At 46.6% G+C, this 14,284-nt stretch overlaps 1 long non-coding RNA gene across 1 annotated transcript; it reads right to left on the reverse strand.

Moving 5' to 3' along the window:
• Positions 1–9,231: 9,231 nt before the first annotated feature.
• On the reverse strand, positions 9,232–11,870 carry LOC127928685 (uncharacterized). Its single transcript, XR_008131791.1, has 2 exons — positions 11,543–11,870; positions 9,232–10,289 (listed from the first exon to the last, which is right to left on the reverse strand). It is a non-coding gene; the product is annotated as an uncharacterized LOC127928685 (long non-coding RNA).
• Positions 11,871–14,284: the final 2,414 nt, after the last annotated feature.

Raw genomic sequence — 14,284 nt, forward strand, 5'->3', positions numbered from 1 at the left:
AGTTTACTGTCACAGGGATGTCAAGCCCTGACACATCACCTCTAGTTTACTGTCACTTCACAGGGATGTCAAGCCCTGACACATCACCTCTAGTTTACTGTCACAGAGATGTCAAGCCCTGACACATCACCTCTAGTTTACTGTCACAGAGATGTCAAGCCCTGACACATCACCTCTAGTTTACTGTCACAGAGATGTCAAGCCCTGACACAGCCCCTCTAGTTTACTGTCACAGAGATGTCAAGCCCTGACACATCACCTCTAGTTTACTGTCACAGAGATGTCAAGCCCTGACACATCACCTCTAGTTTACTGTCACAGAGATGTCAAGCCCTGACACATCACCTCTAGTTTACTGTCACTTCACAGGGATGTCAAGCCCTGACACATCACCTCTAGTTTACTGTCACTTCACAGGGATGTCAAGCCCTGACACATCACCTCTAGTTTACTGTCACTTCACAGAGATGTCAAGCCCTGACACATCACCTCTAGTTTACTGTCACAGAGATGTCAAGCCCTGACACATCACCTCTAGTTTACTGTCACAGAGATGTCAAGCCCTGACACATCACCTCTAGTTTACTGTCACAGAGATGTCAAGCCCTGACACATCACCTCTAGTTTACTGTCACAGGGATGTCAAGCCCTGACACATCACCTCTAGTTTACTGTCACTTCACAGGGATGTCAAGCCCTGACACATCACCTCTAGTTTACTGTCACTTCACAGAGATGTCAAGCCCTGACACATCACCTCTAGTTTACTGTCACAGAGATGTCAAGCCCTGACACATCACCTCTAGTTTACTGTCACAGAGATGTCAAGCCCTGACACATCACCTCTAGTTTACTGTCACTTCACAGAGATGTCAAGCCCTGACACATCCCTCTAGTTTACTGTCACAGGGATGTCAAGCCCTGACACATCACCTCTAGTTTACTGTCACAGAGATGTCAAGCCCTGACACATCACCTCTAGTTTACTGTCACAGAGATGTCAAGCCCTGACACATCACCTCTAGTTTACTGTTCACAGAGATGTCAAGCCCTGACACATCACCTCTAGTTTACTGTAACAGAGATGTCAAGCCCTGACACATCACCTCTAGTTTACTGTCACAGAGATGTCAAGCCCTGACACATCACCTCTAGTTTACTGTCACAGAGATGTCAAGCCCTGACACATCACCTCTAGTTTACTGTCACAGAGATGTCAAGCCCTGACACATCACCTCTAGTTTACTGTCACAGAGATGTCAAGCCCTGACACATCCCCTCTAGTTTACTGTGTCACAGGGATGTCAAGCCCTGACACATCACCTCTAGTTTACTGTCACAGAGATGTCAAGCCCTGACACATCACCTCTAGTTTACTGTCACTTCACAGGGATGTCAAGCCCTGACACATCACCTCTAGTTTACTGTCACTTCACAGAGATGTCAAGCCCTGACACATCACCTCTAGTTTACTGTCACAGAGATGTCAAGCCCTGACACATCCCTCTAGTTTACTGTCACAGGGATGTCAAGCCCTGACACATCACCTCTAGTTTACTGTCACAGAGATGTCAAGCCCTGACACATCACCTCTAGTTTACTGTCACAGAGATGTCAAGCCCTGACACATCACCTCTAGTTTACTGTCACAGAGATGTCAAGCCCTGACACATCACCTCTAGTTTACTGTCACAGAGATGTCAAGCCCTGACACACTGTCACCCTCTAGTTTACTGTCACACAGATGTCAAGCCCTGACACATCACCTCTAGTTTACTGTCACAGAGATGTCAAGCCCTGACACATCACCTCTAGTTTACTGTCACAGAGATGTCAAGCCCTGACACATCACCTCTAGTTTACTGTCACAGAGATGTCAAGCCCTGACACATCACCTCTAGTTTACTGTCACAGAGATGTCAAGCCCTGACACATCACCTCTAGTTTACTGTCACAGAGATGTCAAGCCCTGACACATCACCTCTAGTTTACTGTCACAGAGATGTCAAGCCCTGACACATCACCTCTAGTTTACTGTCACAGAGATGTCAAGCCCTGACACAGCCCCTCTAGTTTACTGTCACAGAGATGTCAAGCCCTGACACATCCCCTCTAGTTTACTGTCACAGAGATGTCAAGCCCTGACACAGCCCCTCTAGTTTACTGTCACAGAGATGTCAAGCCCTGACACAGCCCCTCTAGTTTACTGTCACAGAGATGTCAAGCCCTGACACAGCCCCTCTAGTTTACTGTCACAGAGATGTCAAGCCCTGACACAGCCCCTCTAGTTTACTGTCACAGAGATGTCAAGCCCTGACACAGCCCCTCTAGTTTACTGTCACAGAGATGTCAAGCCCTGATACAGCCCCTCTAGTTTACTGTCACAGAGATGTCAAGCCCTGACACATCACCTCTAGTTTACTGTCACAGAGATGTCAAGCCCTGACACAGCCCCTCTAGTTTACTGTCACAGAGATGTCAAGCCCTGACACAGCCCCTCTAGTTTACTGTCACAGAGATGTCAAGCCCTGACACAGCCCCTCTAGTTTACTGTCACAGAGATGTCAAGCCCTGACACATCACCTCTAGTTTACTGTCACAGAGATGTCAAGCCCTGACACAGCTCCTCTAGTTTACTGTCAAACACTCACACCACCTGTCCGTCTCTCTAGTTTACTGTCAAACACTCACACCACCTGTCCGTCTCTCTAGTTTACTGTCAAACACTCACACCACCTGTCCGTCTCTCTAGTTTACTGTCAAACACTCACACCACCTGTCCGTCTCTCTAGTTTACTGTCAAACACTCACATCACCTGTCCGTCTCTCTAGTTTACTGTCAAACACTCACACCACCTGTCCGTCTCTCTAGTTTACTGTCAAACACTCACACCACCTGTCCGTCTCTCTAGTTTACTGTCAAACACTCACACCACCTGTCCGTCTCTCTAGTTTACTGTCAAACACTCACACCACCTGTCCGTCTCTCTAGTTTACTGTCAAACACTCACACCACCTGTCCGTCTCTCTAGTTTACTGTCAAACACTCACACCACCTGTCCGTCTCTCTAGTTTACTGTCAAACACTCACACCACCTGTCCGTCTCTCTAGTTTACTGTCAAACACTCACACCACCTGTCCGTCTCTCTAGTTTACTGTCAAACACTCACACCACCTGTCCGTCTCTCTAGTTTACTGTCAAACACTCACACCACCTGTCCGTCTCTCTAGTTTACTGTCAAACACTCACATCACCTGTCCGTCTCTCTAGTTTACTGTCAAACACTCACACCACCTGTCCGTCTCTCTAGTTTACTGTCAAACACTCACACCACCTGTCCGTCTCTCTAGTTTACTGTCAAACACTCACACCACCTGTCCATCTCTCTAGTTTACTGTCAAACACTCACACCACCTGTCCGTCTCTCTAGTTTACTGTCAAACACTCACACCACCTGTCGGTCTCTCTAGTTTACTGTCAAACACTCACACCACCTGTCCGTCTCTCTAGTTTACTGTCAAACACTCACATCACCTGTCCGTCTCTCTAGTTTACTGTCAAACACTCACACCACCTGTCCGTCTCTCTAGTTTACTGTCAAACACTCACACCACCTGTCCGTCTCTCTAGTTTACTGTCAAACACTCACATCACCTGTCCGTCTCTCTAGTTTACTGTCAAACACTCACACCACCTGTCCGTCTCTCTAGTTTACTGTCAAACACTCACACCACCTGTCCGTCTCTCTAGTTTACTGTCAAACACTCACACCACCTGTCCGTCTCTCTAGTTTACTGTCAAACACTCACACCACCTGTCCGTCTCCCTAGTTTACTGTCAAACACTCACACCACCTGTCCGTCTCTCTAGTTTACTGTCAAACACTCACACCACCTGTCCGTCTCTCTAGTTTACTGTCAAACACTCACACCACCTGTCCGTCTCTCTAGTTTACTGTCAAACACTCACACCACCTGTCCGTCTCTCTAGTTTACTGTCAAACACTCACACCACCTGTCCGTCTCTAGTTTACTGTCAAACACTCACACCACCTGTCCGTCTCTCTAGTTTACTGTCAAACACTCACACCACCTGTCCGTCTCTCTAGTTTACTGTCAAACGCTCACACCACCTGTCCGTCTCTCTAGTTTACTGTCAAACGCTCACACCACCTGTCCGTCTCTCTAGTTTACTGTCAAACACTCACACCACCTGTCCGTCTCTCTAGTTTACTGTCAAACACTCACACCACCTGTCCGTCTCTCTAGTTTACTGTCAAACACTCACACCACCTGTCCGTCTCTCTAGTTTACTGTCAAACACTCACACCACCTGTCCGTCTCTCTAGTTTACTGTCAAACACTCACACCACCTGTCCGTCTCTCTAGTTTACTGTCAAACACTCACACCACCTGTCCGTCTCTCCTCCAGTTGGACTTCCGGACGCCGCCGGGTTTCGACCGGACGCGTAACACTGAGATCGGTAACAAGGACATCAAGCTGAAACACCTGGAGGAGGCGTTCACCTCAGAACACTGGCTGGTCCGGATCTACAAGGTCAAGAAGGAGGAGAACAGGGACCCCCTGGTGCACAGCCCCCGCAGCAGCAGCAGCAGCAGACAAAAGTACACCTCTAAAAAGGTACAGGGTCATCCACGCTTCTCTCTTCTCTAATGGAGAGCTCTGGTGAATGATTCTACTGTCCCTGTCCAGAATCAATTACCCCCCTCCCTTCATCCTTGTCCAGAATCAACTACCCCCTCCCTTCATCCTTGTCCAGAATCAATTACCCCCTCCCTTCATCCTTGTCCAGAATCAATTACCCCCCTCCCTTCATCCTTGTCCAGAATCAACTACCCCTCCCTTCATCCTTGTCCAGAATCAATTACCCCCTTCCTTCATCCTTGTACCCGAGATCATGTATAAGAAATGAGGCTAAAATTCCATCTAACCTATCAGTGTGCTAAATGCCTGAGGTTAACCTATCGAAGTGCTAAATTGTGCTGAAGTGCTGATTCTACTGTCCCTGTCCAGAATCAATTACCCCCTCCCTTCATCCTTGTCCAGAATCAACTACCCCTTCCCTTCATCCTTGTCCAGAATCAATTACCCCCTCCCTTCATCCTTGTCCAGAATCAATTACCCCCTCCCTTCATCCTTGTCCAGAATCAATTACCCCCTCCCTTCATCCTTGTCCAGAATCAATTACCCCCTCCCTTCATCCTTGTCCAGAATCAACTACCCCCTCCCTTCATCCTTGTCCAGAATCAATTACCCCCTCCCTTCATCCTTGTCCAGAATCAATTACCCCCTCCCTTCATCCTTGTCCAGAATCAACTACCCCCCCTCCCTTCATCCTTGTCCAGAATCAACTACCCCTCCCTTCATCCTTGTCCCTGTCCAGAATCAATTACCCCCCTCCCTTCATCCTTGTCCCTGTCCAGAATCAATTACCCCCCTCCCTTCATCCTTGTCCAGAATCAACTACCCCCTCCCATCATCCTTGTCCAGAATCAATTACCCCCCTCCCATCATCCTTGTCCAGAATCAACTACCCCTCCCATCATCCTTGTCCAGAATCAACTACCCCCTCCCATCATCCTTGTCCAGAATCAATTACCCCCTCCCATCATCCTTGTCCAGAATCAATTACCCCCTCCCTTCATCCTTGTCCCTGTCCAGAATCAACTACCCCCTCCCTTCATCCTTGTCCCTGTCCAGAATCAACTACCCCCTCCCATCATCCTTTTCCAGAATCAATTACCCCCTCCCTTCATCCTTGTCCAGAATCAATTACCCCCTCCCTTCATCCTTGTCCAGAATCAATTACCCCCTCCCTTCATCCTTGTCCAGAATCAACTACCCCCTCCCTTCATCCTTGTCCAGAATCAATTACCCCCTCCCTTCATCCTTGTCCAGAATCAACTACCCCCTCCCTTCATCCTTGTCCAGAATCAATTACCCCCTTCCTTCATCCTTGTACCCGAGATCATGTATAAGAAATGAGGCTAAAATTCCATCTAACCTATCAGTGTGCTAAATGCCTGAGGTTAACCTATCGAAGTGCTAAATGTCTAGGGTTAACCTATCGAAGTGCTAAATGCCCAAGGTTAACCTATCGAAGTGCTAAATGCCTAGGGTTAACCTATCAGAATGCTACATTTCTAGGGTTAACCTATCAGAGTGCTAAATGTCCAGGATTAACCTATCAACCTATCAGAGTGCTAAATGCCTAGGGTTAACCTATCAGAGTGCTAAATGCCTGGGGTTAACCTATCAGAGTGCTAAATGCCTAGGGTTAACCTATCAAAGTGCTAAATGCCTATGGTTAACCTATCAGAGTGTTAAATGCCTGTAGTTAACCTATCAGAGTGCTAAATGCCTAGGGTTAACCTATCAGAGTGCTAAATGCCTGTAGTTAACCTAACAGAGTGCTAAATGCCTAGGGTTAACCTATCAGAGTGCTAAATGCCTGTAGTTAACCTATCAGAGTGCTAAATGCCTAGGGTTAACCTATCAGAGTGCTAAATGCCTAGGGTTAACCTATCAGAGTGCTAAATGCCTGTAGTTAACCTATCAGAGTGCTAAATGCCTAGGGTTAACCTATCAGAGTGCTAAATGCCTAGGGTTAACCTATCAGAGTGCTAAATGCCTAGGGTTTGAGGGATATAGGTTTTCTGGACTGATCTACTGTCTCATCTAAATGTTATTATGATTTAATTTCTTCAGACGGCGAAGAGGAAGCGTGGTCATGTGAAGAACAAACTTGCCCTCAAGAAAGGCAAGAAACCGAACAACAAGAAATCAGTTTAACCATAAAAACGACCACAAAGGCGCTACGAGAGAGAGAGAGAGAGAGAGAGAGAGAGAGAGAGAGAGAGAGAGAGAGAGAGAGAGAGAGAGAGAGAGGGGGGGGGGAGAGTGAAAGAGAGAGAGGAGGGGGGGGGAGAGAGAGAGAGGTGTACAAATCATTCAAAACGCAAACAAGCAAGTAATCCACCAATCAAGAAGAAGAATAATGAACACCAACCAACGGTCTGGAGAGACCTGTTACCTGGACGACCAGGTCTATGATGATCATCGTGGTTCATTGAGGTTCTATGATGACCCTTCTGTTGACCTCTGTTGGGGGTCGTCCAGTACCGATGACCTCCCTCTGCCGGTTCGTTTTTAACCTGAAGAACTGAACTTTGACCTGTCGACGACCTTAGAATTGTCTTTGTTTTTGTACTTGAATATTGCTGTGATGAGAGGAGAGGAGAGGAGGGGGAGGGGAGGAGAGGAGGGGAGTGGAGGGGAGGGGAGGGGAGGGAGGAGAGGAGAGGAGAGGAGAGGAGAGGAGAGGAGAGGAGAGGAGAGGAGAGGAGAGGAGAGGAGAGGAGAGGAGAGGAGAGGAGAGATTGTAAATTTACACCACTCCAGGCCAGGGCATGACAGGCAGACAGACCGAGGATACATTCCAAAAGGTGCCTTATTCCCTATGGGTCCTGTTCAAAAGTAGTGCCCTACATAGGGAATAGGGTGCCATTTGTGTCACACAGATTTTTTTTTTATGGGGGAAAAACTAACCAACAAAACAACTCCACTAAATATCAAAATCATTGAATCTAAACTGACTTGGAATCAGTCCGTGGCACCAGAGACATTCTGTACCATTTCAGGGTGTGAACTAAACGAGTTACCTTTATAAAAACACAAAACACATCAAAGAGGAGTTTTGAGAGGAGTATTGATGTAACGTGGAGTCACAGATGGTTTAGTTCCTGGTGCATGTTATTGTTTGGTGTTTACTTCCTGTCTGTCTCAGTTGATTCGGTCTCCTGTTCGACCTGGTGTTGATCTATCACTATGGCAACGTCAAATAAACACCTTTTTTTTCTCTTTTTTTTTTATCCCACTAAATTCCCTGTAACAATCAATCAATAGAAGTATTTATAAAGCCCTTCTTACATCAGCCGATGTCACAAAGTGCTGTACGGAAACCCAGCCTAAAACCCCCAAAACAGCAAGCAATGCAGATGTAGAAGCACGGTGGCTAGGCTAGGAAAAACTCCCTATAAAAGGGCCAAGGAACCTGGGAAGGAACCTAGAGAGAGGAACCAGGCTACGAGGCCAACGATACATCTTGTAGTTCTCGGAGAACAGAAATACAAAAAGGACTTGATGATATGTTAGATGGAGTAGATGTTATTTTATCATTTTCCTTATGAGATTGTCTGGGCTGAGATGCACTTCGTACGGCTGAAACACCTGTTCCTCTAGGTGTTTGAACACGCTGCACTGAAACAGCCTAAAATGCTCGACCTGGTTTGATTGTCCATTTTGTCCTATAGCCTTCTGTTTCTAAAGGTACTTCTCCTTGTCCTATAGCCTTCTGTTTCTAAACGTAACACGTAGAATCTCTCTGGTACATGAAGTGGCTCTTTTTCAGGAGTTAAACCTCTGGAGTTTAACGACACTCAGTGTCTAATCTAATCCAGGCTCTCAACGTGTTGTCCCCCTGCAATCACATGGTCTTTATTCGTCATGATGATTGGTCAGGACTGTATTGGCCTTAATCACATGGTCTTTATTCGTCATGATGATTGGTCAGGACTGTATTGGCCTTAATCACATGGTCTTTATTCGTCATGATGATTGGTCAGGACTGTATCGGCCTTAATCACATGGTCTTTATTCGTCATGATGATTGGTCAGGACTGTATCGGCCTTAATCACATGGTCTTTATTCGTCATGATGATTGGTCAGGACTGTATCGGCCTTAATCACATGGTCTTTATTCGTCATGATGATTGGTCAGGACTGTATTGGCCTTAATCACATGGTCTTTATTCGTCATGATGATTGGTCAGGACTGTATTGGCCTTAATCACATGGTCTTTATTGGTCATGATGATTGGTCAGGACTGTATCGGCCTTAATCACATGGTCTTTATTCGTCATGATGATTGGTCAGGACTGTATCGCCCTTAACACCTTTACCAGGAAAAGCCCATATATCAACGTGTCAAGACTCTGTACTGTGTCACAAAGGGCGCTCTATTCCCTATGTAGTGCACTACCTTTGGACCAGAATTGTATGGGCCCTGGTCAAAAGTAGGGTACTAAATAGGGAATAGGGTGCTATTTTGGACGCGGCCTCTCTCTAGGGTATTTATTACATGAACGATGGAGGCTAATGGAGAAAAAGTAGCGTCCTATTAGGAATGAAATGCAGAAACGGTAGACTTTTTTTTCTTAAAATACACAAGTTTATTCCATCAATTGTAATGACATGGATGCTGGTGGGGTGTGAGAATGAAAGATAACTTCTTTTTTATTTTTATTAAAGAGGTTGCATTAAATTGTCTCTGTGTGTCGTTTTGTCTTCCTCTCGATCCCAACACAGCTTGTTGTCTTGTCACGGAGGATTCCAAATGTACTTGTGTGTGTCTGTTAAGATCCACTAGGTGGCAGCACTCACCACCAGTTAGCGCCAGTTAACTGTAGAGATATTTTACAACACGTCTGCATGACATGCAGTACTAGAATCAGTTATGTTCTTGAGACCTGAGAAGAGCTACTTTCATTTGTGTTTTCTACCGACCTCTCGACATCCTCTCCTCAAACCCGGTCGTCAGTCGTCCGAAATCCAAACTGTCATATCATTCTCTGGTTCACTATTGTTTCACTTAAACCGAGACGATAGTGAACGAGAGAGAGAGAGATAGTATTCACAGTGGTTCCCGGGCTAAATCCCCATCCCACACCACAGACGGCCTGCCAACAACAGAACAGCAACAGAACGTGAGGAGATATTTATTCGTCTAATACATAATATACATGGTAAACCCTGTCCCCTGGCTGTCCCATGTCTAAGACGACTTTCTAAGTCAAGTGTTGCATAGGTTCTACACAGGTGATACTACATCCCAAATGGCACCCTATTCCCTACATAGTGCACTACTTTAGACCAGGGCTGGCACCCTATTCCCTACATAGTGCACTACTTTAGACCAGGGCTGGCACCCTATTCCCTACATAGTGCACTACTTTAGACCAGGGCTGGCACCCTATTCCCTACATAGTGCACTACTTTAGACCAAAGCCCTGTGGGGAATAGGGAGCCATTTGGGACACACCCAAAGAGTGTTTTGGTCAAGGCTCAGTGACTGATGACGTATGCTGCAGTGTTGCACTTCACACTTTACACATAATAACATTCATACTCAAAAAGTGGCTGTTCTCATACTGACAGGACAGAGGGGTTAAGAGCTGTTCACACCACTCAGCCAAACTGGACTGGCCTGGTTCCACAGAGGAGTTAAGAGCTGTTCACATCCCTCAGCTAAACTGGACTGGCCTGGTTCCACAGAGGAGTTAAGAGCTGTTCACACCACTCAGCCAAACTGGACTGGACTGGTTCCACAGAGGAGTTAAGAGCTGTTCACACCACTCAGCCAAACTGGACTGGCCTGGTTCCACAGAGGAGTTAAGAGCTGTTCACACCACTCAGCCAAACTGGACTGGCCTGGTTCCACAGAGGAGTTAAGAGCTGTTCACACCACTCAGCCAAACTGGACTGGCCTGGTTCCACAGAGGAGTTAAGAGCTGTTCACACCACTCAGCCAAACTGGACTGGTCTGGTTCCACAGAGGAGTTAAGAGCTGTTCACACCACTCAGCCAAACTGGACTGGCCTGGTTCCACAGAGGAGTTAAGAGCTGTTCACACCACTCAGCCAAACTGGACTGGCCTGGTTCCACAGAGGAGTTAAGAGCTGTTCACACCACTCAGCCAAACTGGACTGGTCTGGTTCCACAGAGGAGTTAAGAGCTGTTCACACCACTCAACCAAACTGGACTGGTCTGGTTCCACAGAGGAGTTAAGAGCTGTTCACACCACTCAGCCAAACTGGACTGGTCTGGTTCCACAGAGGAGTTAAGAGCTGTTCACACCACTCAGCCAAACTGGACTGGTCTGGTTCCACAGAGGAGTTAAGAGCTGTTCACACCACTCAGCCAAACTGGACTGGCCTGGTTCCACAGAGGAGTTAAGAGCTGTTCACACCACTCAGCCAAACTGGACTGGTCTGGTTCCACAGAGGAGTTAAGAGCTGTTCACACCACTCAGCCAAACTGGACTGGCCTGGTTCCACAGAGGAGTTAAGAGCTGTTCACACCACTCAGCCAAACTGGACTGGCCTGGTTCCACAGAGGAGTTAAGAGCTGTTCACACCACTCAGCCAAACTGGTCTGGTTCCACAGAGGAGTTAAGAGCTGTTCACACCACTCAGCCAAACTGGACTGGTCTGGTTCCACAGAGGAGTTAAGAGCTGTTCACACCACTCAGCCAAACTGGACTGGCCTGGTTCCACAGAGGAGTTAAGAGCTGTTCACACCACTCAGCCAAACTGGCCTGGCCTGGTTCCACAGAGGAGTGAAGAGCTGTTCCTGGTTCCACAGAGGAGTTAAGAGCTGTTCACACCACTCAGCCAAACTGGACTGGCCTGGTTCCACAGAGGAGTTAAGAGCTGTTCACACCACTCAGCCAAACTGGACTGGGTTCCACAGAGGAGTTAAGAGCTGTTCACACCACTCAGCCAAACTGGACTGGCCTGGTTCCACAGAGGAGTTAAGAGCTGTTCACACCACTCAGCCAAACTGGACTGGTCTGGTTCCACAGAGGAGTTAAGAGCTGTTCACACCACTCAGCCAAACTGGCCTGGTTCCACAGAGGAGTTAAGAGCTGTTCACACCACTCAGCCAAACTGGACTGGCCTGGTTCCACAGAGGAGTTAAGAGCTGTTCACACCACTCAGCCAAACTGGACTGGTTCCACAGAGGAGTTAAGAGCTGTTCACACCACTCAGCTATAAACTGGACTGGACTGGACTGGTTCCACAGAGGAGTTAAGAGCTTTTCACACCACTCAGCCAAACTGGACTGGCCTGGTTCCACAGAGGAGTTAAGAGCTGTTCACACCACTCAGCCAAACTGGACTGGTCTGGTTCCACAGAGGAGTTAAGAGCTGTTCACACCACTCAGCCAAACTGGACTGGTCTGGTTCCACAGAGGAGTTAAGAGCTGTTCACACCACTCAGCTAAACTGGACTGGACTGGACTGGTTCCACAGAGGGGTTAAGAGCTGTTCACACCACTCAGCCAAACTGGACTGGCCTGGTTCCACAGAGGAGTTAAGAGCTGTTCACACCACTCAGCCAAACTGGTCTGGTTCCACAGAGGAGTTAAGAGCTGTTCACACCACTCAGCCAAACTGGACTGGCCTGGTTCCACAGAGGAGTTAAGAGCTGTTCACACCACTCAGCCAAACTGGACTGGCCTGGTTCCACAGAGGAGTTAAGAGCTGTTCACACCACTCAGCCAAACTGGACTGGTTCCACAGAGGAGTTAAGAGCTGTTCACACCACTCAGCCAAACTGGACTGGCCTGGTTCCACAGAGGAGTTAAGAGCTGTTCACACCACTCAGCCAAACTGGACTGGTTCCACAGAGGAGTTAAGAGCTGTTCACACCACTCAGCCAAACTGGACTGGCCTGGTTCCACAGAGGAGTTAAGAGCTGTTCACACCACTCAGCCAAACTGGACTGGTCTGGTTCCACAGAGGAGTTAAGAGCTGTTCACACCACTCAGCCAAACTGGACTGGTCTGGTTCCACAGAGGAGTGAAGACAGAGCTAGAACCTCTGCTATAATCCCACAGAAGACTGGTGTTAGAACCTCTGCTATAATACATGTTGTTTAGGTGAAGACTCAGAACCAAACTGGACTGAAGACATGTCGTTAGAACCTCTGCTATAATACATGTTGTTTAGGTGAAGACATGTCGTTAGAACCTCTGCTATAATACATGTTGTTTGGTTCCACAGTTTAGGGAAGTGTAAGAGCTATAATACATGTTGTTTAGGTGAAGACACCACTCTGCTATAAACATGTTGTTTAGGTGAAGACATGTGGAACTATAATACATGTTGTTCCACAGACAGGAGTTAGAAGAGCTATAATACATGTTGTTTAGGTGAAGACATGTCGTTAGAACCTCTGCTATAATACATGTTGTTTAGGTGAAGACATGTCGTTAGAACCTCTGCTATAATACATGTTGAGGTGAAGACATGTCAGAACCTCTGCTATAATACAAGGTGGACATGCGTTAGAACCTCTGCTATAATACATGTTGTTTTCATGTGAAGTTAGAACCTCTGCTATAATACATGTTGTTTAGGTGAAGACATGTCGTTAGAACCTCTGCTATAATAGGACCTCCCAGTTTAGAAGACATGTCGTTAGAACCTCTGCTATAATACATGTTGTTTAGGTGAAGACATGTCGTTAGAACCTCTCTACACATGTTGTTTAGGTGAAGAAGAACCTCCTATAATACATGTTGAGGTGAAGACATGGTTCCTATAATACAGTTGTTTAGGTTAAATGAGAACCTCTGCTATAATACAGGTGAAGACATGTCGTTAGAACCTCTGCTATAATACATGTTGTTTAGGTGAAGACATGTCGTTAGAACCTCTGCTATAATACATGTTGTTTAGGTGAAGACATGTCGTTAGAACCTCTGCTATAATACATGTTGTTTAGGTGAAGACATGTCGTTAGAACCTCTGCTATAATACACTCAACACCTCCTATAACTGGTTTAGGTGAAGACCTGTCGTTAGAACCTCTGCTATAATACATGTTGTTTTGAAGACATGTCGTTAGAACCTCTGCTATAATACTGTTGTTCACACATGTTGTTTAGGGTCTGGCCATGTTGGTTTACAGGTGTGTTAAGACATGTCAGAACCTCTGCTATAATACATGTTGTTTAGGTGAAGACATGTCGTTAGAACCTTGCTATAATACATGTTGTTTAGGTGAAGACATGTCGTTACAGATTGTTTAGGACCTGCTATAAACTGTTGTTTACTGGACATGAGTTCCACAGAGGAGTTAAGAGCTGAGAAATCAGAGACAGAAATCATCCCTGTATGATAAATGGGTATGATGCTGCTTCAATGGGTAGGTTCATCCCAAGGATCCCAGTTAGCAACTAACTGTCTACAAAGTGTATGACGGTGTTTCTCAGTCAGTTTAAATGAGGCAGGACAAAATGATCACAACAACAACAACAACAACAACAACAAACTGCATGAGGATTCTGTTGAAGGAGAATCTAGGAATTATATTCAGACTAGAGTTACCTAACCGATGAACGTTGTAATTTCTACCGACACATCGGAGACAGATTGTTAGTAGAGGGACCAGCTGTGGTGATGGATGAGTCTCT

The sequence above is a fragment of the Oncorhynchus keta genome, unplaced genomic scaffold (assembly GCF_023373465.1).
Source record: "Oncorhynchus keta strain PuntledgeMale-10-30-2019 unplaced genomic scaffold, Oket_V2 Un_scaffold_3464_pilon_pilon, whole genome shotgun sequence".
Lineage (NCBI taxonomy): Eukaryota > Metazoa > Chordata > Actinopteri > Salmoniformes > Salmonidae > Oncorhynchus > Oncorhynchus keta.